This window comes from Tursiops truncatus, chromosome 21 (assembly GCF_011762595.2).
Source record: "Tursiops truncatus isolate mTurTru1 chromosome 21, mTurTru1.mat.Y, whole genome shotgun sequence".
Taxonomy (NCBI): Eukaryota; Metazoa; Chordata; class Mammalia; order Artiodactyla; family Delphinidae; genus Tursiops; species Tursiops truncatus.
Window position 1 is genome coordinate 21,349,211 of NC_047054.1, and position 26,000 is coordinate 21,375,210.

A 26,000-nucleotide genomic window follows, 5' to 3' on the forward strand; every position below is an offset into this window, starting at 1 on the left:
ATGCCCAGGAGTATAATTGCTGAATGGTATGGTAATTGCATGTTGCTGGTTTTAAGAAACTGTCAAACTGTTTTCCAGAGTAGCTGGACCATTTTACATTCCTATCAGCAATGTATGAGCGACCCAGTTTCTTCACATCCTTGCCAGTATTTGATGTTGTCACTATTTATTTTTAATTTAATTTTATTTATTTATTACTTATACAGCAGGTTCTTATTATCTATTTTATACATATTAGTGTATATATGTCAATCCCAATCTCCCAATTCACCCCCACCTTCCCCCCTTGGTGTCCATACGTTTGTTCTCTACATCTATGTCTCTATTTCTGCCTTGCAAACCAGTTCATCTGTACCATTTTTCTAGATTCCACATATATGCGCTAATATACGATATTTGTTTTTCTCTTTCTGACTTACTTCACTCTGTATGACATTCTCTAGGTCCATCCATGTCTCTACAAATGACCCAGTTTCGTTCCTTTTTATGGCTGAGTAATATTCCATTGTATATATGTACCACATCTTCTTTATCTATTTGTCTGTCGATGGGCATTTAGGGTGCTTCTATGACCTGGCTGTTGTAAATAGTGCTGCAATGAACATTGGGGTGCATGTGTCTTTTTGAATTATGGTTTTCTCTGGGTATATGCCCAGTAGTGGGATTGCTGGGTCATATGGTAATTGTATTTTTAGTGTCACTATTTATTTTTATTTTAACCATTCTAATAGGTGTGAAGTGGTATCTCACTGTGGTTTTAATTTGCATTTCCTCAATGGCTAGTGCTGATGAATATCTTTTCATGTGCTTATTTACTATATGTATATTCTCTTTGGAGAAATGTCTGTTCACATATTTTGCCCATTTTCTAATTGGATTGTTTTTGTTGTTGTTCTTTTTTATGTTGAACCCTAAGAGTAGTTTATATAGTCTAGACACTAGTCCTTTGTCAGATATGTGGCTTGCAAATATTTTCTCCCAGTTTGTGGCTTGACTTTCACTGGACAAAGTTTTAAATTTTGATGAAGTCCAATTTATCAATTTTTCTTTGTAGAGATTATGCTTTTGCTGTCAAGTCTAAGAATCCTTTACTTAGCCCTAGAATCAGAAGATTTTCTCCTGTTTTTTTCCTAAAAGCTTTATAGTTCTATGTTTTACATGAAGTCTGTGGTACACTTTGAGTTAATTTTTATGTAAGGCGTCAGCTTTGAGGTTTATATTTTGTTTATTGATGTCCAATAGCTCTAGGGCCATTTGAACTGTTTTTGCTCCCTCGTGTCAAAAATCAGACATATCTCTGTGGGTCTGTTTCTGGGTTCTCTACTGTATTTGTTTGCCAAGGCAGTAAGTATTTAATTATTTTTTAAGAGAATGCAAATGGTATTTCTAATTTCAGTGTCTACGTGTTCATTGCTAGCATATGGAAATACAATTAATTTGTATATCTTCATTTTGTATCCTGTGTCCTTGCAGAACTCACTTATTAGTTTTAGGAGATTTTGGCGATTCTTGGGATTTTCTACATAGACAATTATGTTATTTGCAAACAGGAATAATTGTATTCCTTTCCCATCTGTATGCCTTTTATTTCCTTTTTTAATTGGTTAGAACTTCCAACACTATGTTGAATTAGAGTGGTGATCAGACATCTTTGCCTTGTTCATGATCTTAGGAGGAAAACATTCAACCTTTCACCATTAAGTATATGTTAGATAATCTTTATCAGGTTGAGGCAGTTCCCCTGTATTGTTCTTTTTTCTTAGAGTTTTTATCATGAATGGATGTTGAATTATGTGAAATGCTTCTTTTGCATTGATTAATATAATCAATGTAATTTTTCTTCTTTAGCCTGTTAATATGGTATATTATTGGAGAAATGTCTGTATTTTGGAGAAACGTATATTATATTGGTTGATTTTCAAATAGTGAACCAGCCTTGTATCCTTGGAATAAATCCCTCTAGGTCATACTGCATAATTCTTTTCATATTTTTCTGAGTTCTTTTTCTTTCCTTTTTTTAATGAACCTTTCAGTATTATTTTATTTTTATACTATAAGCAAATATTACATTGATACAAATAAGAATAAAATACAAAAATAAGACAATCTGTACAGATTCTATTTTAATATGATCAAATTTTAAATACCACTGTAAGCCAAAAAAATGAAAATTCTATATTTGGCTTATTATTGCAGACGTGTTAATGTGAGACATTATAGTTGATAAATGTCTGACCCAGAAGGTACAAAATTATGTTAATTTATTAATTCATAATAAGATGATAGACTTTAAGATGTATATTTTTTAATAGTTTGTACCTCTTTTTTTAATAAATTATTTTTATTTATTTTTGGCTGCATTGGGTCTTCGTTGCTGCACATGGGTTTTTCTAGTTGCGGAGAGCGGGGGCTATTCCTGGTTGTGGTGCACGGTCTTCTCATTGCGGTGGCTTCTCTTGTTGCGGAGCACAGGGTCTAGGCTCGCGGGCTTCAGTAGTTGTGGCTCTCGGGCTCTAGAGTGCAGGCTCAGTAGTTGTGGCGCACAGGCTTAGTTGCTCCGCGGCATGTGGGATCTTTCCGGACCAGGCTCGAACCCGTGTCCCCTGCATTGGCAGGAGGATTCCTAACCACTGCACCACCAGGGAAACTGCAAGATATATATTTTTAGTGTTACTAATAGTAGTAACTTTAAATGTTAGGCCATGAAACTCATATATTGTGGCAGAGGGGAATAGTCCCCTTTTTCCCCTTTTCATTTTTCTTTTTTTTGGCTGGCAATTAAAATGACATAAGGCAGATATTAGCAGGAGATAATCAAATTTATTATGTATTGTGAAATAAAATTCATATTTTATGACAAGAAAAATTGAAACAAAAAAATTTTCTTTGGCCTCCTCTCTCCCCTCTACTGTGCATTGTGTATCTGCGTAGATCAGACCTCTCCCATCGGCAGAAATACCTGCTCAACCGTAAGGAGCAACACACTCTCCTAACACCAACAAGACAACTCCTTAAAGATAGCATTCCTCCTTGATCTTATAAGGGGCGATGACAATGCTTAGATCTGGATTGTGTAAGCTGTCAGTAATACATATAATGTACAGCCCTCTGTCTAAAATAATTTATATATAACTGTGCCTTGACCTCTAACGGAACAGTTGTCAGAGCTTTCTGAGATGCTGTTCCTGGGTTATAATCTTCAAATTTGGTTCGAATAAAATTTCGTAGAGTATTGATTAATTTTTGTTGACAGTATGTATGGTGAATTCATACAAGCATGAGGGGTTCCAAAAACAGTAAGGCGAGATGAGGTATATATGTCATTGTGGACTAAGGAGAAGGAGGTAGGTGTTGGGGACTTCAAAAGGAAGTAAGGTACTGCGTTTTTTCTTAATATTTTGTTAAGGACTGTTGTATCTATAATTTTTTTTATTTATTTGTTTATTTACTTATTTATGTTTTGGCTGCGTTAGGTCTTCGTTGCTGCGTGTGGACTTTTCTCTAGTTGCGGCGAGCGGGGGCTACTCTTTGTTGCGGTGCACGGGCTTCTCATTGAGGTGGCTTCTCTTGTTGCGGAGCACGGGCTCTAGGCACACGGGCTTCAGTAGTTGTGGCTTGCGGGCTCTAGAGCACAGGCTCAGTAGTTGTGGCGCACGGGCTTAGTTGCTCCACAGCATGTGGGATACTCCCAGACCAGGGCTCAAACCCATGTCCCCTGCATTGGCAGGTGGATTCTTAAACAATGCGCCACCAGGGAAGCCCTGTATCTATAATTATGAGGGATATTGGTCTGTAGGTATTTTTTTTCTTTTTGGTACTGATTTTGAAATCAGGGTAATATTAACTTCATACAATGAATCGTGACATGTTCATTCCTTTTCTATTTTCTGGAAGAGCTTGCATAGAATTGATGTTAATTTTGTAAACATTTGATATAATTCTTCAAGTGACCTTGATATTTCTTTTTTGGAACTTTTTAACATTATGAATTCAATTTACTTGACGGTTGTAGGGCTGTTGAAATTGAGGTGGAGTCTGAAGGCCGGGCTCTCCACTCATCCCCCATGGACACCCGCGGCAGGAGTGGTGGGGGCTCCTGTTACGCTGGCTGAGAGTGGGAGTCTTGCTCCCTTTATGCGCCTCATTAATGCTGGTAGACCTTGAAAGTCCTCATCTCCCCCTGGCTTCCCTGGCACCACCCCACACAGTAAGGGGATAGATGCCTGATTACTGTGGGTGAGGAGGAAGGGCCAGGCTCCCCGGGTGGTCTCCACCTGATGCCACAGGGGGATCTCACTGCAGGCTCTCTATTTGGCTTCCAAGGGGGGTATTGGGGCACCTTGGGACAGCCTTGCATGGGTGGAAATCTCCACTCAACTATATTAGCATCGGTAGAGATGGGACCACAGCTCTTTCTGAGTTATTTGGCTGGAGAAGAGAGGTTATTGTATGCAAGTTTTCTGTCTTGCAAATTTTCTCTCTTACAGGTTTTCTCCTTTCCTAGTCCTTTGGCTAAAGAGAGTAGGCTTTCGTTGAGTTTCTTTTATCTACACTCTTGCGCATTTCTGGGTTACTGACTTCTTCAGCTCCTAGTCAGAGATATATGAGGACAAAAGAAAACTGAGAGAACTCACCACTGTGTGGTTCCTTAGGCCCTGGGTTCCCCTAGCTTCTCTGCCTTCCTCTCCCCACCTTCAGAGTCTTCTGTGCTTGTTTTAGTTGCACTGAGCAGGAAGAATAAGGAAGAGGCATCTATTTCATATCCTTGGAGATGGAATTCTCTGTGCTACCTTGTTTTTACAAAGGTTTTTTAAAATTTTTATTGAAATATAGTTAATTTACAATGTTGTGCTAGTTTCAGGTGTACATCAAAATGATTCAGTTTTATATATATATAGTTTCATATATATGTATATATAGTTTTATATATATATATGTATATATATATATATATATATATATATAAAATTTTCCATTATAGGTTATGACAAGATACTGAGTATAGTTCCTATGCTATACAGTAGGTCCTTGCTGGTTATCTATTTTATATATAGTAGTATTTTAATCCCAAACTCCTAACTTATCCTTCTACCCCATCCTCCTTTGGTAATCATTTTGTTTTCTATGTCTATAAGTCTATTTCTGCTTTGTAGATAAGTTCATTTGTATCATTTTTTTAGAGTCCACATATAAGTGATATCATATGATATATATCTTTCTCTGTCTGACTTACTTCACTTAGTATGATAATCTCTAGGTCCATCCACGTTGCTGCCTTTTTTAATAGGCAAAACCAGAATACCTCTTTCAAAGATTCTTTAAGCTTTTATTCATTTAACAAATGTTTATTGAGCATCCACAATGTACCAGGCGAGGCCCCCGCCTCTGAGGAGCGTACATTCTGGTGATGGAGACAACCATTAAACCAATAATTGCACCATTATGCTGATGTGGTATGGAAGATAAAAGTCAGCTTGTGAGTTATCATCATTGCTATCATGAAAGGACATTCATTTAGGGCTTTGTTGCACATAGGCTGTACAGAGGAAAGAAAACCCAACAAATGTCTGATTCTACTAACTTAGTTAAGAAGCAATTCTAGTCTTGGCCATGTTCAAGAAGGCTGTTGCAAAAGTGATTGTTTTTATGCATCTAAATATAATGTCAATGAAAGAAGCTGCTACCCACGTTTGATGACAAAACTGTGTTTAGTTCCTTAGTATTAACCACTTAGAGCATGCAGATGATTTCCACGCCCACTCCCTCGACCCACTCAAATGCCAAAAAAGTCTAGTTTCCTTTCAATCTTCCCATTTCTGAAAACAGCCTGTCCATACACCCCCGTTGTTCAAGTTCCAAGCCTAAAAATTGTTCTCTTTCCCTCACCAGCCCCCTACCTCCATCCAGCCAGCAGCAAAACTTGTCAGCTGCACTCCCCAAATATCCTGAATCTGATCCCTTCTCACCATCTCACTGCTGCAGCCCTGGACTAAATCACCACCTTCTCTGGTCAGGACTGAAGCAAGAGCTCCCAGATGGGTCTGCCTGCGTTCACTCCTGCCCCACGTTCATTGTCCCACAGCAACAGAGTGTTGTTTTATTAAGATATATTTACAGAACAGGTGAGTGAGGGATCATGGGCCCTTTTCTCATTGCCATGGACTACCAGATGAAGAATTGATGCAAATGGCTGTGGAAAGATATGAGAATAAGTCATAGGAAGTGGTTACTAAAGGCAAATGTTCTGAGACAATAAAGTACATTGTCTTGTGGGAATGTAAATTGATGCAGTCACTATGGAAAACAGCATGTAGTTTCCTCAAAAAAATTAAAAGTAGAACTACCATATGATCCAGCAATCTCACTTCTGGGTATTTATCCAAAAGAAACAAAATCACAATATTGAAGAAATATCTGCACTCTCATATTCATTGCAGTATTATTCACAAATAGCCAAGACACAGAAACAACCTAAGTGTCCATCAACAGATGAACTGATAAAGATGTGGCATATATCAGCATATACAATGGTATATTATTCGGCTATGAGGAAGAAGGAAATCCTGCCATTTGCAAAAACATGGATGGACCTTGAGGGCATTATGCTAAGTGAAATAAGCCAGAGAAAGACAAAAATGATCTCACTTACATGTAGAATATTTTTAAAAAGTCAAACTCATAGAAACAAAGTAGAAAAGTGGCTGGTGGGTGAGGGAAACAGAGATTGGCAAACAGGTACAAACTTTCAGCTATAAGATGAATAAGTTCTGAGGATCAAGAGTAAAACATGGTGACTATAGTTGATAACACTATATTGCATATGTTGTTTTAAATCTTCGGCCAGATCACGCCACTTCCCTGTGGTGAACCCTCCTAATGCTTTTCTTACACACTTGGAATAAAAGTCAAGCATCCTGCCCTGGATTTCCAAGTCTGTCTTGAATGGTCCTCTGCCTCTGTTTCTCTTGTTCCGCTTTCATCTTGAGCCTCATCTCCTTTGCCCCCCAAACTCCAGTCATAACAGCCATCTTTCTGGTTTTTAAACACCACCATGCTTGTGCAGCCTTAGGACCTTTGTACTGCCTGGTCTTTCTGCCTGGAATGTTCTTCCAGCTAACCTTTGATGGCGGGCTGCCTTTTGATTTTATGTTACCTCCTCTGACCTTCTAATTGGACTGATGGATAACCCCTCTATTATTCTTTATGAAGTCACCTTTACAAAAATTCTCAGGCATAACATGTATCATCTGTTCCTTTTCTTGTTTATTTCTTTGTACTCTATTTTGCCCAGTAAAATATCAATTCCACGAAAGAAGAGGGACATTCTCTGTCTTCTTCACTGTCCCTAGTAGTTCCTTAATAAATATTTATTTACAGTGTGTGCCTCTGTTTCCTCATCCATAAAATGGAGACAGTTAATCGTACCTATCCCATGGGGCAGCTGTGAGGATTAAATATGTTAGTATTCACTATGCATGTAGAATAATCCTCAGGCCATGGCAAGTGCTTATACGTGTTAGCTATTATTTTCAGAGGCAGGTGAATGGGTAATATGGCCTATCAAATTCTCTTCCAGTTTTGCAAACTAAAAGAAACTTGAATTTAAATTTAGTAAAACTGAGTGAAATTTGAAATTTAATGAAAACAGATGCTGCCATTTATTCCTCTTCTTAGTATGTATAGTGGACAAAAGAATCAAGAGTTTTGATTTTAAAACTTTGGGCCATTCTATGACTGCATTTTATAGCCTTGAGAATATCATTTAATCACTCTAACCCATTCCTGAGATGGAAACAGCAACTGTTACCCTTCTCCCTGTGAGCAGGGTTGGTTCTAGGACTATTACTGCAGGGGGCAAATACCCATCTAACTGGCATCCCCTTACCCTAGCTGAGCTCTGCCTTCATCATTCTCCTCCATGTTCCGCATCCAAATGTGTTCTCAGGAAAGTACCGGACGAACTCATCACATGGAGGTGAATGACTAGGGTGGCTTCACACATCAACACTACCAGCATCATTTGCGTTTGAACTGTTTTAAGCTTTCCTTTTGCAGAGCATCAGTCATTAATAAGCCAAATAAGCCTTTTGGGCATCCCCAAACCCATTATCTGTGCATAGCCGCCCACATAGACACCTGCCCCAGTTGTGAAAACTTGTCGCAAATAATCCAGATGAGCACTCTACAAGGCAGACCTCCTCTCACAGACCTGTGCTCCTAGGGATTTATCAACAGCCATGTTTACGGGAGCCAGGGTGACCACACTGAGAGCGTGAAGGCATTCAGAGGCGTGCAAATGAAGTGACACCTTGGAGGGAGATCTTCGGCTATGGTTTACAAGTATTTGAAAATGCCAGAGAGATTTTAGATATAATTGTTCAAGTCATGAACACAGTTACCTTCCCAATAGCTCGAATGATTACATAATGGTAACACAGAAGACATTTAAAACTAAATGGAGGGTCTCCCTGGTGGCGCAGTGGTTGAGGGTCCGCCTGCCGATGCAGGGGACACGGGTTCGTGCCCCGGTCCGGGAAGATCCCACATGCCGCGGAGCAGCTGGGCCTGTGAGCCATGGCCGCTGAGCCTGCGCGTCCGGAGCCTGTGCTCCACAATAGGAGAGGCCATAACAGTGAGAGGCCCGCGTACCGCAAAAAAAAAAATAATAATAAATAAATAAATAAATGGAAAGAAAAATTGAAGTGTATTGTGTGGAGGTAAAAGTAAGAGTTAGGTGTCTCCCAGCTTTTACTGTTCTTTCCCCTGAATGTGAAGAGGGTCACGGTACAGAAACTGAGCTTGGACAGCTCCATGGATCAGAAGAGAATGTTAGGCAGGAAAAGATTTGCAAGGACCTGTCAAGTATTCCCTGAACAGAAAGCGAGCAGCCTGTTTCCTCAGAATGGTCTGTGTGCCCTCATGGAATCCAGTACCAAGAACCAAAATTAGCCCAAATGACGCTCAAAATTAGCCACATCAGGAGCTGAGCTCAGTTACGTCATGAATCATATCTTCAACAGTGATACTAGCAAAACCCTCTTTTTACAAATCAACACTCTTTGGGGACTTTGATGGTCTAATAATAATAATAACATTAATAACAATAATATCTAACACTTAACGAGCACTACTGTGCCAGATACTCTTTCTGAGGACTTCATTATTAATAATAATGTAATTTAGCATTTATATTAATAATAATATGGGAATATTAGCTAGAGGGATAGTAACTCACTTGATGATCATTCAGGAGTTACAGGTACTTTCAGTCCAGTGAGAGTAGTGGGTTTTGTTGGTTGCATTTCATAGACAGCAGTGTGTTGGGCTGTGTGGTACGGGTGAAAAGAGGAAAAACTGTAAAACCTCTGACCAGGAGATCTGCTCTACAGCGAGACCCCTCCAGGGGCTCAGACAGAAAGGAATTCTGCATGAGGATTCAGGGACCTTGTTTGGGCTCAATCAGAAGGAGGCCTTGGTTACTCCTTTCACGTGTTGGCCATGGGAAAGGAAGAGGAAGTGGGGACCAGCAGTTGTGCCAGGCACATGCCACACCTTTGCCACTTCCGCCTCAGGACTTCTCTAACTGTTTGAAATAGTGTCTTCTGCCCACTTCTAAGGAAGGAGTGGCTACTTCCATGGGAAGCAAAATTCCACAGTGGCAAGAGCACAAGGTCTAATCTGGTTCTAAAATTAGAACAGCACCAACAGAACAAAGATTTTTGTGTGTATGTTCTGGTCATCATCCGAAACACTCACACACAGTGATCATATTGTTCAAAGCAAATTTCATTACCCACAGTCCCAGCCACGGGATGCTTTTTTTAAAACCTTCTTTGTTTCAGATTTGCTGAGTTATTCAGACTGTTAAAAAGCTAAGTGCATGTAAGAGCTCTAAATCAAGTCATCTGTCTAGAATATTTCCTTTGAGGAAAGTTCCTTTTTTCATTCTATCTCTCACTCTCACCACCACCACCCCCTGCCCCCGCCTTTTTTGGAATAAAAAGACTTCAAAGGGTAAATTGCTTTATTTTTCCTCTAATGGTATCCTGGAAAGAAGAGGCAGCCTTTTGAAATACATGTCTATCTGTGAATGCCAGAAAAAAAAAAAGGTGCATAGCTGTTATCAGCTCCTGCCATCAACATTTTTTAATTTAAAGAAGTATTCAGCTGTCTGAAATTAGGTTGCAGACTCTCGGGTTGCATATCTTGTGGGTGGGATTTCTTGGTGATATAAAACAGCATTTAATAACTGATATGCAACTTGGGATGGGAGAAATACAATGAAGAGTAGAAGATACACTGTGTTGGGAGAGAAGGGAGGGTGCGTGAGTGTGTAGATGGTGAACGGATTAGAAGGGGGAAGAAATTACCCACAGTGCAGACATTCAGTGACTCCCATTTCAGACAGGTCAGAGAGCTACTGCTGCCTCCTTTCATAGATTTTGCTAGAGGCGTCTAGAAGTGAACATGCCCTTAAGCTTTCTCAACCAAGAGATGAACTTCTGAAAAAATATTCACTCCTTCCACGCAGACCATCATTCCAATTTTCCCCTCTAGGCACTGCTTTATAAAAATCATATTGTCATCCAACACAGGAGTCCTCCACTTCGACACTACTAACATTTTGGGCTGGATAACTCTCTGTACAGGGGGCAGGATTGTGCACTGCAGGATGTTTGTCCACACCCCTGGCCTCTCTCACGCTGGTAGCGTCTCCCCCCCGGCCCAGGACAACCAAAAGTGTCTCCAGAACTACCGAGTATCTTTTTTGGAGACAAAATCACCCGCAGCTGAGAACCACTATTCTAACCCAATGAACCACAGACTGCTAAGAAAAACACAAATTGCTGAGAAACATCTAATCGGCAGATAGAAGCCATTGCCATCATTTTTTAAAAACCCACCCAAGGAAGGAAAATGACCTCCAATTTCTAACTGAAAACAGATCACTCCTTTCACTTAAATACAAGAATGATAACAAGGCAGTGCTTAGCTCTGTACAAAGTACTGTGAATTTTATTTGTGACTTTTGTTATGGAATAAGTTAACGTGAGTCAGTCACAACTGGCAATTCTTAGGGTGAGACACAATGATGGGAAGGGAGTCAGGGTAGCTGTTGGAACCAACTTCACTCATTTTACTCCTAGAGTCACCATTAGATAGGCTCCATGGATGTGTTGCCCTTACGATTGTGGATCAGAATGTCACCTCGTGAGATCAGTGGGAGATTCACCCATGAACACAGCATGAGAGTTGAGCTCCCTCTCTCACCTTCGCGTAGACTAAGCCACAGTCACCTCTGTGGCCCCACCATGCTTGGCTCAGGTGTCAATCTCTTGTCAGCACCTGAAGCAGTTTACTGCCCCTCTCCCCTCTTTTTCTCAAACATACTCTTCCTCTCCAGAAGCATAATCTCCTCAAAGCCTAGATATTGTGGCTTATTTTACGAGCACAATGCCGGGTAGGCTCTTAATAAATATTGGTAATTGATTAAGCCCTTACACCGTCACTCTAGGTAAATTCAAATGGCCACAGAGTTCCTATTGTTTTATAAAGTTACTTCCAACAGTAAGTTAATACTCCAGAGCTGAAATTGTCTAAAATTTGTTGGAAATTATAAACACAGATCACATCTTTTCCTCCATATATATTTTGTGAATAAAGACAAAGCAAATAAAATAGCTTCCAAAATGTATCTATGTGCAGACCCAAAATAATTACATAAAACATATATATATTTTTGTGATTTATGTGCCTACGTATACACTGTGAATCTATTCCATAACTTGTGAGGGCTGTTTGTGCTTGAGTATTATTCATTTGTTTGTGCTAATCAATATATATTGAAATGATATGCTTAAGAATAATAAGAAGACAATGCATGAATAACTATCTTTTTATGCAAGACATTTTTGAAGCATCAAATAAATGTTCTTTGTAAAAACACACATTTTCCCCTCATATCTTGCATTTACTGACATCTCAAATAAACCCAGAAAAATAAAGTACTAGACTGCTGGGAAATCCCTGTCACTTTGTTAGAAATCTCAGAAGGGAAGGCTCTGGTAAACCATAGATATGACAGCGAATTTCAACAGCGACTGTCAAGTACTATGCGTGTTTCATTAACAGGAGAAGCTGAATTGGGATTCCACAAGACTGTGACTGAATTAATAAGCCTGGCTTCCTTTGTGAAGATAGTTCCTTCAGGGCATGCTAATAATGGGCTCCAGATAGGGAATGTCAGAACAACAGTTATAATAAGACATGAGATGGGAAGTGGCCTCTGCACTTTTCAGTTTTATAGCAAGCTGTTAAGGGTTTAATGAGATACATGGTCAGAGTGACCCTTTCTGCTGAGGTATGCTTTCAGCCCCTCCACGGGAGCTACTGTACCCCACCCAAGTGACGGGGTGGGGGAGAAAGTGATAAAGTTACCTCCAAAAGTAAACCACGTTTTTAAAGTATTTCTTTTGGAGAATGGATTTATAGCACGATGGCAGGAAAGCTCAGTTTGGTATTGGACGGGTATCTCATGGTCTGCACCTGACCATGAGAGCGTCCATCATCCGAGTGGATGGTGAGTCAATCACAGGACAGGAGGCCTCCTGCCCCACAGTGCGAAGTTGAAACAAAAACAATTGCAGTTTGTTATGTGGTGTATCACATTGATTGATCTGTGGATATTGAAAGATCCTTGCATCCTTGGAATAAATCCCACTTGATCATGGTGTATGATCCTTTTAATGTGTTGTTGAGTTCGGTTTGCTAAAAAAAAAGGAAGGAAGGAAGGAAGGAAGGAAGGGAGGGAGGGAGGGAGGGAGGAAGGAAGGGAGGAAAACAACTCCCCCCGCCCCCTCCCCACCACCACAAAAACCCCCAAAAACAACAGTTGTGGTTATGCACAGAAAGAGCGGCACTAACTCTAGATGTAGCGCACACAGCAGCAGGGATAAGTCATGGTCCTAAAGCAGAAGAACTCTAGAAATGCTGATTGCATGGATGGGTGAGTATATATCAAGAAATACCCCTGAATCCTGTTTCAGAGTAAACTTATTACATGAGAAATCAAGCTAATGAATCAAGCATCCACATTACGCAGAATTTATCTGTGTGCTTTTAAAGCTTTTATGTTCCCCTAGGACATTTAAAATGCAATTGATTAAACAGTGCAAGAAATGTTCTTCCTTTGTTTCTCTGTCTTTTTTATATTTTTTTCTGAAATAAACACATATTTCTTGTTTAGAAGGAAAAATAATAAAAATTATTTTAGAAACAGTTTAATTTACAAAAGTGGTATTTCCATGCACACTTTTTGAAGTAAATTATTCGAGTCTTAGAGCTGGTGCCAGCTTCACTTGTGCTTAGCAGCTGTGCTTTGCCTTGCCTGACTCTGCAGCCTTTTTGTGGGACGAGAAAGCCGAGGTCCAGGGAAGGTGAGCTATGTACCCATAGGGACAGATGTGACTAGAACAGGTGGACTCACAACCTAGGGATCCTTTACTGAGAGGGACACACTTAAATAAAAAGAACAGCAAGGTTGAATGTAAAAGACAGTTTATGCTAAACTGAGTTACTGGACTCTAGAGTGTTTCTATTGTTATCAGATAAATTATGCCACCTCTTCAGTGTCTTTGGATGTCCAGACATCTGTGTGACATCAAGTGGTAAATAATAGTACTATCACCATCATGTTCATTAGCAGGTACTTGACTTGAATGCCTGCAGTTATAATTAAGCTTTTCCTTGGGAAAAATTTCAATACCATGTTCAGCTTTCTGTATGGTGTTTGCCAAGCTATGTCTGCAACCGTCTTATGTGGTACAAATCAATCCACCAACATCTCCAACATGGAGTTTTCATGGGGAAGAAAGCAGTTAAGATTTAGAGCAGGTGCTGCTTTGACTATTAATTATAAACCCTGTAGAACACATTGAAATGTCCAGTATAATTCTGAGAAACATCTCATTCTAAATTGGAAATTTTTTTTTTTTTTGGTACGCGGGCCTCTCACTGTCGTGGCCTCTCCCGTTGCGGAGCACAGGCTCCGGACACGCAGGCTCAGCGGCCATGGCTCACGGGCCCAGCTGCTGCGTGGCACATGGGATCTTCCCGGACCGGGGCACGAACCCATGTCCCCTGCAACGGCAGGCGGACTCTCAACCACTGCGCCACCAGGAAAGCCCTGTTTTTGCTTTTTAAGGAGACAGCCTTAGGCAAATTCAAGGTGTAAATATTTTAATGGATGCAATAAAAAGTTGAGACTCTCTGAAACTTAGGTTATGAAAGCACTCAGTTCTATTAAATGACTCCGGGAATGAGTAGGAGGTTGTGAAGGATTCTGATCCAGCAGAATATGAAATATTAATATCAGTATTAAAATTTTTGATAGTCATAGTAAACTTGGGCTAAAATAAATGTAGTCCAAGGACAGAGAAGAAGTCTGTTGTCCCTGGCGGGTGTAGATCTGGGGTGGTCCCAGCTCCCAGGGGATGAAGGGAACAATAGAATGAGAGGTTGGGATACTACAACGTGGCAGGTGGGACTGCTTCCTTCAGTCCCATGTAGGAGCCATGAACATGGGCACTCTGGCCCCAGGAAGCAGCTCATATATAGCTGGGGAAACATGGGATGCCAGGCCCAGAAGACCATTTATTAATGAACACAGCACGTTGAGAGTACACTCTGCTTTCCCCTACATCACCGGAGACAAGCCTTGTTAAAGAAGCACAGTATTCACAAACAGGCAAGAGAGGGCCTCAAATGCAAGTGTGAGTCCACACCAGAGTTACCTAACATGTTAGATAAATAAACAACATGAGAGACACGAAAACTTGTAAACAAAAGAACTGAAATAAATGAAAACGAGTTGAGAGAAGAAAGAGGTGCAGGCATTAAAAGAAATGTTGTTATGAATAATATCTTCAGAGGAAATAACAGAGATTACACATCTGTAAGACAAAATCAGGTTATATGAACAATCATCAGGGAAACTGAAGATAAAAATCACCATTATTGAAAGAACCATTTCAATAGATGGATGGTGAGACAAAGCTTAAAAGCAACATTGTAGAGAGTGGGGCTAAGAAATTGAGAAGATAGTTCAAAAGAACAAAAAGATGAAAAATGAGAAAATGGAATTAAAAGGCTTAGAGAACATCTCCAAACATTATAACATCTATCTTAAGGAAGAGAATAGAAAGAAGAAAGGAAAGAAAATCGTCTAAAAACAGTACAGGAATATTTCCCTGGGTGGAACTATAATGCCAATTGGTTAGATTTTATTTCTACTCTCAGAAATTAACTATATCAGCAATTACCATAAAATAATTCACCTGCTAAATACTCTCAGAATGGGTAAAAAACAAAACCAAGATAATTCAAACTATATGCTGCTTACAAGAGATACAAACATGACACAGAAACACATCTATGGGGAAAAAAAAATCTTTGAAAAAGATTTACAAAACAGATGGTAACAAAAAATCCTTAAGTGTGATAACATTATATTAGACAAAACAGAATTTGAAGCAAAAAAAAAAAAAAAATCAAAAGAAACAAAGAGGGTATATGTCATATTTTGAAGAGGTGCAGTTATCCAGGAAATTATAACATAAATCCTAATGTAGCCAACAAATTGCCTGAGTTACATAAAGCAAGAACTGGGATAAGTACAAAGAAAAATAATATTCACAATGCTAAAGGGAGATTTTAAAATATTTCCCAATAAAATGGTCAGATAGATACAGATACATGGGATTCAAATGACATAATAAACTTAATTCAGTATGCATACATGACTGGTTTAAAAATATTTACAATAAAAACCTCCAAATTTTATGTGTGTAGATATAAAATACATACACATACTTTTAAAACATACATGGAACATTCCTAAAACTGTCCATGTATTAACACAAAGAAAATCTTCACAAATTCTGAAATTCCTAATCAAGCAAACATTAGACAGACCACACTCATCGATCACAATGCAATACAATCAACATGAAATAGAAAGAAAAAACAAATCTAAAAACAATCCAACTGGATTTTAAAAACTCTAAATCCTTTCAAGTTAAAGGAAAAATTTAAATAGAAATTGCTAGCTATTCAGAAATGAACTACTATAAGAAAAATATATCAAAACCTGAAGCATACAGGCAGTGCTCAGAGGAAAATATATAGAATTCAGTGCTTTTATTGGAAGACAGTGTTGGATTCCTTAATTTATGAAGGCCTGAAACCTAACCAAACTGGCTTAAGCAAATGGAAAAACGTATTGGTTTATGTAATTAAAAAGTCCAGGATAGATTTCAGGCATGGTTAGATCCAGGTGCTGAAAAAAAAATCGTCAATTCCTGTTTCCTCAGTGTTGCCTTTATTCTCAGGTAAACTCTCCCCATATGACTGCAAAATAATGGTCAACTGCAGGGCCTGGCATATATATTCTCAGTTCAACAACCCCAAGAGGAAGAGAGCCTTTTTTGGCAAGACACAAGAGTCTTCGGACTCACTCCAATGTGATCCCTTTGAATGAGAAGTTGGTGTGCCCCACTCAAAACAGAAATACTAAGTAAGGATGCATAGGAATAAAATCTAATTCTATGGGAAAGATCAAAAATAAACTAAGGTTGTACTCAAGAGTTAGAAAGATAATGTAAACCCTGAGAGTAAAAAAAAAAAACACAACTAATTAAGCAAAATGTTATAAAAAGATGAAAAAGTAGTGGAATTTATTAATTAAAAAAACCACTTTACAAAATAGACAAATCTTTGGCAAATCTGATCAACAACTACGGTGGAAACAAACACAAGCAAAATTAGGATTGAGAAAGAACAGAACTCAGGACATGGATTTCTAAAACTGTAAAAGAATACTTTTTATGACTTTGTTTTAAATATCATAGAAAATATAAGTGAAAGAGATGATTTTCTATGAAGATAAAATTAATCAAAATTTGGCTTAAGAAATACACCTGACATGAGAAAATCACCCTCCCCACCACACACACACACACACACAACCTGAAAAGGGCAGTCAAAGATATATTCCTAATAAATGCCACTAGGTTTGGAATTTTGACAAGTACAGTCTACTAAGCTTTCAAGAAAAGATACCTCCAACATTGTATAAACTGTTCCAGAGCTTAGAAAAGTATGCAATACCTCCCAATTCATTTTATGATTTTGGCATAATTCTGATGGCAAAACTAGGCAAAGAAAGTATGAGGAAATGGTATGCAAATCTCACATATAAACAAAGGTGCAAAAGCCCTAAATACCATATCTACAAATAGACTCCTGTATTTAATACGAAAGTTCCACAAGATACATAGATTCAAGACTTCCATATAAATGTAGATAACATTATATTCACTGATAATAACCATTAAGCATTTCAATGAAAAACTCCTATTTTCAACAGAAACAAAAGATAAAATGCTTAGTAATGTGCTAGCTAGAGCTATGCAAGACCTAAATGGAAAAATCTATTATAACATTTCCAGAAAGGTGTGTACTGAGAGCCGAATAGGCAGAGGTAGTCCAAGGTCCAGTAGGAGAAGAGGAATTTCCATCATCTCCCCTTTAACCTCTGTGCGTCTAAGATCAGCCGCCCACAGATGAGGAACTTACATCCTAGGCTGAGGGATGGTCCTCAGCCCAGGGAACCTGAGGCCCGGGGATGCCTTCTGCTTCCCGGGGCCTCTGCTGTAGGACAGGTGGGGCGGGTTCTTCGGCCAGGTTCTTGTTCAGTATGTTACATCTTTTCCGTATGAAGCTGCTTTGTTCTCCCCCAGAAAGCAAAATTCTTCCCTTTTTTCCCCGCATTTCTTGAGGCAGGTCTTATGTGGCAAAATTCCCTTTCTCAGATTTTCTGCTTTCCAACAATTGCAGGCCCATTTGGGGGAAACGGGGAGTCCCAGAAGCTGCTTTCCGGGACAAAATGATTCTCTGTTCTGCTCCTTGTCACCCTTCACCCTTCAGCTATTTCTGAAGATCAGTGCAGAGTAGGGGAGGGAGGAGGGCAAGCACCCTTAGTTACCCCTCGGAGCCCCATGTGACCTGGTCAGGGCCATTCCTGGGCCTCTCAGTCACTCTCTGTCAACTGCAGGGCACGCTCAGTGGAAGGAAACACCAAAATGCAAAGCATCAGCCATCCTATGGGCCTTAAGTCCCATCTGCTATCCTTCAGGTCCCAATCCCAATTCTAGCACTGTCCCCACTGTTGGTAGAAAGGATGTCATCTGGAGCGGAATAAAAGGAAAAGGGCTCTGTTTGCCTTTAGGTAAGAATTCCTCAGCAACTCTTCAACAGCCTGGAATTATACTTTGTGGAGACTCTAATCCACTGGGAAAAAAGTTTGTTTGTAATAGTCATTAATAGTCACTGTAATAGTCACTCCATGGCTGCCCTTGTCTTTTTCTCCTGACTAGCTGACCCTTGTGCCTCTTAAGTTTCCAGTCACTCATCTTTCTTACCTGCTTCTCCACTATCTTCCTGAGCCTCTTCACCCCTGCCAGACTCACACACAACGCTGCCCTTCCTATTTTTTGTTTGTTTTCATTTTTGTTTGTACTTAGGCTTTTTCCCCCTTTTATCCTGCATCAGGACCTAACTCAATTCACAATTTCTTGAATTGGGGCCGATAAAGATGCTGGCTTTGGCAGCATCCATCCTGTTTTCCTCCTACCTAACTCTTCTCTCCAGTCTCTGCCCCACTTTGGGTCCAGCATTTTCTGGGGTCAGAGAGCCAGCACAGGGAGAGGGCTGCAGGGGAGGCACAGGGGTGGCAACTCAGATCCTCCGGCCCCGGGTCCAGGCAGGTGATAGGAGCTTGTGGATGGACCAGATGGCAAGCTGGCAAGTGCATGCCTAATGAAAGGGAGCAGCTGCTGCTCAGCTGCTGATTTGTGCCAGGTGGGAGTGCGGGCTCAGAGCTGCCAGGGCTTTCGATGTTTAAGAAGCCAGAATTATCTTTGTTATGAGGAACAAAGGCTGCCCAAACACTATATAACTCTTCAGCTAGATCTGGAAACCTGCAGGAGGTAACTACCAGCTGTAGCTCAAACTTAGAGCTTGTTAAAGATTGTTATCTCCCACCTGGGGATTGGTACCCAAACAAAGCAGAGAGCAGATGGGTGTCCAACAGGAGGACCGGCCCTTCCTCCCTATCCTCTCTTGGGGCAGACTGGCTGATCTCAATCGTGCAGCTATGGTGCATGTCGGGCCCTGTGTTAAGCTTTTCATGTGTGTTATCCCAGAGAATCCTCACAATAACCATGAAAGTAGGGCTGCAGGATAGCAAATAAAACCACAAGACTCCATCAGATTTGGAATTTACATGGGACATACTTGTACTGAACAGTTATTTGTGTTTCTGAAATTCAAATTTAATGGGGCATCCTGTGTTTTATAAAATGTGTTTGTCCTGGAAGTATCCCCTGAACTAGCGTGGCAGGACTGGGAAGTCTCTTCAGCACGCAAAAATGTTGGGCAAAGTGACCATGACTGTGATAGGCTCTAACTTGACCTCAGAGGAGGTTATTACCGCTGAGCTTCCTAATTAAGAACTTGTCCGGCCCCTTGAACAGCAAGTGTTGCCACTGGGCGCCCTCCACGCACATGCCTGGTCATCATCTGTGAGTGTGTTCCAGCCTTCAAAAGTAGGAACAACACTGTTACTCCAAGATCTTCCCATAACTAGGCATAAGCAATGGCCATGGGGAGAAGAGGAAGGAACGACAGGCAGAGGAACTGCACAGTATCCGAAAACTGGATGGAGAGATAGCACTGAATACAGTAGTGGCAGGGGTAGGAAGTTGCCCTCAGGTGGCACTTGGTAGCATTTGTGCTGTAGATACAAGTGCTTCCCAAGAGTGTGTCCCGAGATAGAGAGTAGCCCCCATTGCCAGGTGACCAAGCGTGCCTGGGTGGCTAGAGACCCACAGCTGGTCATCTCCATTGGAAGCAGTCTTGTTTGGGCTCCGGATTACCTCTGGGTGACATCAGTGTGACATACGAATGTTGCCATTTTTTCATGTAATGTGATATGAAAAGCATACTATAGAATTTTTATTTACATTTTCACAAAAACAGCCAACCAGACCCAGGGGCCCTTGCCAGTCACCACTCAGTAGCTTAATCTCCACATAAAAGGAGCTTTGACTCCAAGGCTGCAAGTTTACATGGCTTTCACGTGTGAAGGACTAGTTACATGCCAAGTTTATACCACCTAAGTACATAGCCATGTTGAGATAACCATTATATGTGTCATCTGCAAGACACATCATTATTTTTTCTCATGGGTCCCTACCCAGTAGATTCACTGCAAATATGATGAGTTCACTACCCAAGCTACATCCCATAACTCAGATAGGATCCTATCAGAGAGACTGAGGAAATAATTTTCTATCTGCTTGAAGCGCTTTAAGCTATTCAGTGGGGGAAACGTGTGATCCCTTTAAACATTTTTTAAAAATCCCAGTCTTTGGATTGGAGCTCTTAGATTCTTTCTTTTTTTTCTCCCCTTTAAACATATGAACAACTTTTAGAAATCTGATCAGGTTGTTAAGAAGAAAAACATTTCAATGCACAAACAGATAATCTGTGAGTACAGTGAGGCGGAATGCCTGATAAGAGAGGAAAAAAATGATCTCAGCTGACCTGGGGAAGGAAGCTGGGCATGTGCCAGATAACGTGTGTGATCCTATGTCTATAATATGCTTCTTCTTAGTTTTTTTTTTTTTTTTTAGCACAGGGACTGTTGATGCTGAGTATAACAATAGCCTTGGGTAGCAAGGAGGAGGATCTTGGAGGAGGGAGCTGGCCAGGGGCTGCTTGGCAAGGATTCAAGATCATGAGATTAGCAAATTTCCGGAAGGGATCTGCTGCAGTTACTTCAGCCTGACTGCTTCACCAGCGCCTGTTTCTCTGCCACGATTGCATTTGTAAACGGGCCAAAGGCCCTAGACATGCATTCGGCAGCAATTCAGGGAGGTAGACAGTGGGTGGAGTCCAAATGGAGCCAAGGAGTCCCCAACCAAGCGGAGAGAGAGGGGCCTGGAACACACGAGATTCTAGGGACTTGAGTCAAGAGGAAAGGAACAGGCTGCAGGTGGGACCTTCTAACATAAGGCATCCACTCCATTGTCACAATAGTGCCACCATCGTGACCTGAGCATGGAGGTTAGCCACCTTCTACCCCACTCCTTGCTGGGTGTGGGGAATCTAGAGTTGGAAAGTGTGTGCTGACACTCGGAGAGGGGCAGGGCTTGCCATGAAGACCTCTGAGCCCCTGGGACAGGACAGAGAGAGGGACTCTAGCAGAGGTTAGGTCTTCAGGGAATAGAGGTGGTGAGTCTTTCAAGTGGAAGTTCCAAAGGACAAATGTGGCCTATCTTGCAAGATTCAGAGAGAGGCTTTCCTGTTAGAGCAGGACTAGATATAGTCTATAGCAGTGCTTCTTAAATTTTAGTACGTGCACGAATCACTCGGGGATCTTGTTAAAATGTGCTCCGGAGCAGGCCTGAGTCTCTGCATGTCTAACAAGTTCCCTGATGATGCTGGTGTTGCTGGGAAAAAAAAAAAAACTCTGACCGAAATGCCAAAATATAGAAGACTTCAAAGGAAGATTTTTGAGCTGAAAAGAAGTCAAAGACAGTCAGTAAACTAGTTTTATCTGGGGCCTGAGTATGACCAGGATTGGATTAAACAACGATTTTTAACAGGTTAAGAATTGTTGCTAAGGGTAACAAATTGGTCCTAGGTGCTTGTATTTCTTTAGCATTTGCTCTAATGGTAATCAGTTTGTAAATATAATATTTTTATGTCTGCACTTAGTTCATTTAGAAAAGAGTTAAGTTCTTTTAAAAAACTGGTGCATAGGAGCTGTAAGTGTAAACATTTACTGAATAAACACAAACAAACAAGTGAATAGGCATTGTACATCCTGACTTTGTTAAGATAATGGGAAATACTTCACTTCAGGTTGAAATGCCATAAACTGTGCCTTCTCCTGGTCCCTCTCAGCCTCTGCATTTTATTGTGGACAGAGAAGCAGTGAGAGGGCGTCTAGTTCCTTTCTGGGACAATGTCAGACTACAGCCTCCTTCCAGAATCAGGGGCCTTTGCCTCTGGAGCTTCAGGCATGGTGGTCATACTCAGCATCCCCTGCATCCTTTGCACCTCTGGATATAGAAGCCAGGCTGGGCTCCTCACCCAGAGGGGAGGGCGCAGCCTCACCCGCTTCAGGCCTCTCTCTCTTTCCCTCCTGTCAACTCTACTTTTCACTTTGGCACTTACCCGATGATCTATTATTTATCTTCCTCTGTAGGTTGTGAAACCCTCAAGTACAGGGACTTCTTTCACTGCTGTATCCCCAGCTCCAAGAAGAGCACCCTGCAAACAATGGTGCTAAATAAATTTTTGTCAAATGAATGTGTTTGTGAGAGAATGAAGTGGGCTCATCGTGCGGGTCTCACCTTCTCTTCCCTTCCCATGAGCGTGTGAGGTGACTTCTCAGTACCCATTAAACAATTAGTTCCATGCAGGCAGCTCCCACCAAGCACATCAGTCTTGTTTCTGCTCCACCTGGAACCTCCTTCTGGATCAAGACACTGTCCTCCATCCCCACCCTCTCACCACCCCCTGGAGCCTTCCCAGCCCTAGTGATGAGGATGCCCTTTAGCTTAGCCCTTTATCTGTCTGGCCAAAAAAAAAAAAAAAAAGTAACTTTGATTTCTAGTGTCTAATCTTTTTAAAAAGAAAAAAACAAACCAAATAGTAAAAAAGAGAGAGTAAATGATCTGGGGAGAGCATTTTTCAAAATTTATTTTTCTCAGAGTAAATAGAATAGAAACATGTCGGCATGAAGGAGACAAAAGAAATGCGGTACTTGTCTAGAGAAACCACTCTTTTATTTTCAAGATAAATTATTATTTTATGACTAGGCTTTAGAGCCTTCTCATTATTTGATTTCCTTGGGTGCATCTGCTGAGTTGTTGTGTAGCTTTATCTTCTCTTGATCTCTAGGCTAGGTGATGACTTTAGTGCCTCCACGCCTCCCATAAAACTGTGTCTTCCTACAATTTCTAGAACGTGCATCTCAAACATGGAAATGTCCCATGTGTCTCTATAAAAATCTCTATCTATAAAAGTCAAGACCTGAAAGTTGCTAACATATAATACAACCAAAAAGAGTGATTTTTTTAAAAATTGTAATTCCTGTAACATTTAATTGTTCCTTTCACTCTGCTGTTTCCACCACATCCCTCTGTCCCAATAAATATTTAGATATGGAAATGTGCCTTCACAGATGCCATAGTTACATTTCCTCATAAATATGCATCTGTTAGCTTTGGGGATTTGGTTGGGGAGAGAGCATCTGTCTTGTGGAAGGAAAAATTCTGCAAATGATTTCCCTAAACGAGCGAAAGTCGCGATGAACTTTTTGTCACCTCCTGCCCAGCATTCCTGCTCAAGGAGCAAACTTTTGTCTTGGCATCTGAGTAAGACCATGAGGAGATGCAGCGAGAGCAGGAGGAGGCCGCTCTGCCAAAGAAAGAGGCAGGTAAAGTTCAAGGAGAGAACAGCTCTGCTCCCCCAGAGCCCGCGTGAAGTGCTTCATATGTATTTATTTGCTGACTTCTTAGATGCACTCTGCTCTGAGAGTTACTTTCTAGGGAACCATCCCCGCAGCAATATCTGTGTTCAAACACAGTTTCTTTACACATGTATCCCCCGGGTATTGCTAGAGCCTTCCCAGAGACCGCCCACGTCACCATGCCGGCACAGGTCCTGCCCCACCGAGCACCACCTTCATAATCCAGGGCTCTAAGTTAGATGAATGCAAGCCTTCTGCCATCAGCAGCCTAACAGACCATCAAGTCAAAATTAGCAAGACTTGTTAGAAATTCAACTAAGCCAAGGAGAGATGTCCCCCCTCCCCCACAGTCCTCCACGATTATATTTTAATCAGTAACATAAAAATGTCACTTTTAAAAAGGAAGAAAAAATTAAAATTTTGTGAAAATTATCTTTGCTTTGGTAAGAAATGGTGCTGTTTGCATCTTTCTCAGTGCTGAAAGTAGCCTAAGTGTTGACTTTTCCAAAGGAATGGAAACATTTGCATCAGAATTTTTGAGAATAGAATTCAAATACTCCGAAATTGTGGTCTAGTCCAGGGCCCTGGGTGTGCATCAGCACAGTCCCAAGTTCTACTGCAGCCTTAGCATCAGAATCTCAGGCTCAGACTGGCCTCAGCCAGTGGTCTCCAGAGTGGGCTAGAGTGACACAGGGGGTGCAGTAGAGAATTCACTGCAGGAGGACTGGAAATGATTAGAACTTCTATTTTTCTATATTTCATCTCATTGTCTGAAGTCGTATTATATATGTTCAAGGTACACATAACATATGTTTAAATATACATATGTTTGAAATATACATAATATCATTTATTTTATATGGTTAAAATATCAACTTGCCTCTCTATCACTTATAGGTAAGTAGTCATATTTTGGAGTCCATGCTCAAAAACTTTTAGACAAGGGTGCATGACTAAAATTTTGAGCTAGCCAGGGACCTAGCTCACAGGCACAGCCTCTCAGTGGTCTGCCTCTGTCAGGCCTGAGTCTCTTAATTCCCTCTGCTTGTTATCTGACTGTTGTCACATGACTTGGTGGTTTCCCAGTTCCCTCAGGAAAGTCATATCTCACCCACCCATCTTAGGTCTGCAGGATCTGGTTTCCTTCTCCAAACTCCTTTCCCTCTGGCATCCTCACTGTACTCTACGTCCCAGCTTTCAGGGACAAATCCCGCTTCCTGAGCACCCATTCTGGCTCCTTCCCAGGCCTTTATACACGTTGTTGCTTCTCCTGGGATGTTCTCTTCTTCCTACCAACCTTCCCTGGTCAGCTTCTGTTCAACATACAGTACTTAGTTTAGATGTTATTGTTTTGGACCCCAAAGACTAGGCTAGGTGTCCTACCTGGGTGCTGCCGTAATGTGTAATAACTCTCTTTTATCCAGCTGTACAGTAAACTCTTGGAGGGAAGGTTTATCTGGCTTGTAATTGTAATTCCAATGCCTAGTAGATAATAGATATGTCAGATATAAGTGGAAACCATTCCACTGTTATTTTTCTAAACAATAAAATGGGTCCACTTTAAATGTTTAGTTCCCTCCTCCCCACCTTTTATGATCTCATAGGAAAAACAAGGGAATTCACAGTTTCCATATTTCCAAATGCACAGTCCCAGCAGACTAAATTGTGTGATGAAGAGATAAAATAGGGAATGTGTGAATGAATCTCTCATCCAGGCCACCACATCTCATTTTGACCATTGGAAAGAATAGAAGAAAGAAAAAGAAAAGAAAGGGAGCAATGGAGGAACCATTTTCATCTACTTGGAAGTGAATCTTAAAATACGTTCTGTTCTCTCTCCAACCTCAAATACGAGGTGGAAGTTGTAATTGCTTGGTAACACTGGATTGTCCACTATTCACCACATAGCCTTTAATACAGAAAGGTCATTTAAAAGGGGGACAATAGGATCACTTCCCTGCCAACAGCAACTTATAAGAACACAAGATAGACAGCCTTGGTGTCCACCCTGGGTGGAGACAGCAACTCTCATAGGAGGCATTGTCATGAGTTTTAGTTTATATGGGAGACTGGAGCAGAGGTTATCAAGTGACACAAATAACATATCACGTATCAATCCCAGCTAATCCCAGAATGTTATTGCATCCAAGGTTTCCTGACATTAGAAGTATAAATCCAGATGGGTCAGAATTCCCCAGATAAGTTCACATGGGCTCAAGACCAGCCCGCAATTTGAGACCAGCCCCAATCCAGGACTGTTAGCTCTGCATTCCAACTCTATCACTGCCCGAGGGAGCAGAGGTTCTGGAATTTCCATACCACTCAGTGACATATTTGGGGTCACAGCAAACACCGACTGCCTATCCATTTCCTCAAGGACACCGTGCTTCACATTCCT

At 40.8% G+C, this 26,000-nt stretch overlaps 1 long non-coding RNA gene across 1 annotated transcript in view; it reads left to right on the top strand.

The window, feature by feature from the left end:
• The window catches only part of LOC109547676 (uncharacterized), a 161,916-nt gene that overhangs the window by 73,105 nt on the left and 62,811 nt on the right, over window positions 1-26,000 (top strand). The gene's annotated exons all lie outside the window — the stretch shown is intronic.